Source organism: Phragmites australis, chromosome 18 (assembly GCF_958298935.1).
Source record: "Phragmites australis chromosome 18, lpPhrAust1.1, whole genome shotgun sequence".
NCBI classification, from domain to species: domain Eukaryota; kingdom Viridiplantae; phylum Streptophyta; class Magnoliopsida; order Poales; family Poaceae; genus Phragmites; species Phragmites australis.
In genome coordinates, this window is record NC_084938.1 from 6774580 (window position 1) to 6777867 (window position 3288).

The following is a 3288-nucleotide window of genomic DNA, read 5'->3' on the forward strand; positions in this document are numbered from 1 at the left end:
AGATCTTAAATTCAATGGTCAAAAAATCAGGTAAGTATTGTCTTTAATTAAAATTTTAAATGTTGAATTTTCCTTCATGGGCCAACAGCTATGCTCCTCTCTGTTTCGGCCCTTGCTAAAACTGGCCTAAGTCCACGAGAAGCTCAGTACTTGAGCTGAGGCTGGCGCTAGGGTTAAAAAAAGGGCATTTGGGAACCAATCAAGTCTGGCTTCAGCCGACTCTAGGGCGATGGCGGTGGAATGGCTATGCCCGGGTTTCCCGCGCTCATGCATGCGTCCATGGCATGATTGGGCTCCCTACTATCCACTGGATCCGTTCTGGACCATGGGATTGGATGAAGCTGTGTAGAGGGTTAGCGAGAACAAACCAATTTCGGTTTAGGTAGCCATTCTTGGTGTGCGTGCTGAGGTGAGGGCTTCTTATATCTGTGGTGGAGGCTCCTCTCGGTTAAACAAGAAAGAGGAGGAAATCAAGGTCAGCTCTCTCTCTTTGTGACTCAGTGGTCTTCTCTCTGTTCGGTGTGTAGTTGAGCACTGGGATCATCTCCCTGCTTGGCTAGGTGAGGCGTTGTATAGAGTTGGTGGTGGTGGAAGCCAGTGTTGTGATGCCAAGGCTCACCTGCATGTGCCGACGCAATGCGGCTGAGGATTTGTATCTCCGATCTCCTTCTCGCCGGCGGCAATGGTGGGTGATAGGTTTTCTGGGTCGGTGACATTTGAGTCGTGCTTAGCCGCACTCCTCCGCTCGTTTCAACGAGTCTCTCTGTAAGTTTTTTACATCCTCTCTTGTTCTGAACAATATGGTTGATTTTTCTTTACTGCTCGATGATGATGATATGCACTGAAAACTGGGCTAGATAACTAAGTACAATAGACTGAACTGTTTTAGCTCTCTGATATCCTCGCTGGTACAAGCGGTATTGATTTGGGACTCTTTGTTCCATTCCTATATACCGAGCCTGGCACTCTGTTGTTGTTTGTACACTAGCTTAAACCTTGATTCCTGTATTATGTCCTGCTTTGATGGTTGATGCAGTAGAATTTTTATGGTGTATTCATTACATACTTTGTTGATCTGCTGCTCTATTAGCTTCAGTTTCTGAAGGGTTAGTTTCCTTTGAATTGATGATCAGTACAACAGCTCTGTCCAGGAAGGCTTGTTAAAATTCAGAGAATATCTGTCAGGTTCTGTAACTAGATGTAATCTTAGTATCTTGCTTAGTTCTTGATGAGTTCTTGATGTGTGATATGATCAGCTAGGGAGCAGAACCTTAGTGTTCTGGGGCTAGCTATTAAAAACCATATGAGAGCACTTTCATTACATCAATTAGTTGTTCAATTCAGTTTCTATACATGATGAATGGTCCTTTTGTTTATGAACTGTTGGCTCATTCATGCAAGATCATGTTTATGAACTATGTTCTGTTATGCGGTTATAATTCTTTATGTGGGATTGTGTTCATGCTCTTTTTATTGCACTTTAATCAACAATCTAGAAAACCTATTGCTTCTGTGATGGCTAGTTCTAGCTCTTCTACCCTACCACTGTCGTCCTCATATGCGATTAAGCCTGAAAGCTTCGATGGAGTTGGCTTTAAGTGCCGGTAGGCCTAGACGAGGCTATGGTTGATGGAGCTCAGACTGTTCTGGGTCCTCACCGAAGAGCTGCCCACCCCTCCGGGGGAAGCCGTGTAGGACGAGGTCGAAAGAACGTGTCTCGACGCGTTAAGGGTCCGTTGGTAGAAGGCTAATGCCTCAGCCCTAGCACGCCTCTTGACAATCCTATCAAACAGGCTCTTCGACTTCTACGTGGGGTTCAGGGAAGCACAGAAGATATGGTCAGAGCTGAATTACAAGTATGCTGAAAGCGACAACGACAATGAGTCCTTCATGGTGGCTAGACTTGAATTTTCATATGGGAGATGGAAGATCAGTCATGGAATAGATTGATGAGTTGCAACTGATCGTGGGAGACTTAGGTCAGTATGGCTACGTCCTCCCTTAGAATTTGTAGGTTAATGCCATCCTAGCCGAGCTGCCCGCTTCTTGGTGTGACTTTGTCATTGTGCGTCGGCACTTAAAGCAGCGGTTGACTTTTAATGAGCTTATCGCTGCTATAATATTGAGGAGAAGTCCAAGGTAGGCTATGGTGGGGTGAGGGCACCCGCTCAAGACAACCTTGTCGAGCACAAGTACCATCCTAGGAGGAAAATGAAGAAAGAGAAGAAGCTCGAGATTGTCTGCTATGTCTGTGGTGGGTTGGACCACAGGGCCAACAAATGCCACGATCGTAAGGGCAAGAGACTCAACGCTTGAGCAGCAGAAGGTAATTAAAGCCTAAGTGCATGTGGCAGTTACGGTGACCGATGATACCGGCAAAGGTGACTCCACTAGTGGGTATATATTTGAGACCTTTATGGCAAATTCACTAGTAAGTTGGTGGGTTGATACAAGTGCTACCAGGCATATTTGTGCTGATCAGATGTCACACCCGGTTTTAGAAAGGGACAAAATCAGATGTAAACCACATGTATACTAGGATCAAGTTTCATACATACAGTGACTTCATCAGTGTATCACACACAGTGTCATTATTACAACGTTTAACTTAAATAGAAATAGAAAGACCTCAAAGTCTTAAACAAAAGCACACAAATTAAACACCGCGAAGCTCCAACTTCCACAGGTAATTGACTGGGGGAAACGCCAGCCTAGCAATCTTCATCCTCATCGACGAAGAAGTCTGGTTCTCCTTCAATGTCTAAGCAGTGCTTGGAGGACATTTGGAAGGAAACAACAAGTATGAGTACATATTGTACTCCGCAAAGTGTGGGAAAATAAAATGCCATGCAAGCTTAAACAAAGGAACAAGCTGTAGTAGTTTAAACTTGCATAAAATCCAACTATGCTAACGAAGAATTATAAAAGCATCCTATTTGACTAGGTAAATCATCTATAGACTTCAAACTCCTAGAAACATCTCCACATGTTTTCCAACTACCTGAATCCCACATCAGGCTCCCAAACCAACCGAACCAAACCAAACCCATCCAACTAATCATATGAGGATCCAAGTCTCTCATATCCGTGAGCACTGCTAATATATCAGATTTTACACTCTGTAGAGGTTGTCCAGCTTTCCCCACGAGTTGTGAATTTTCTTGTTACTATGTCCGCGGAACACTTAACACACGCCAGTGGTGTGTCGCCCCCAAAGCCACTACAAAGCCGTTACAAAGTTTTATCCAGTATGTGCATGCCCGCTAGGTTTTACCGCCGTCAAAGTGA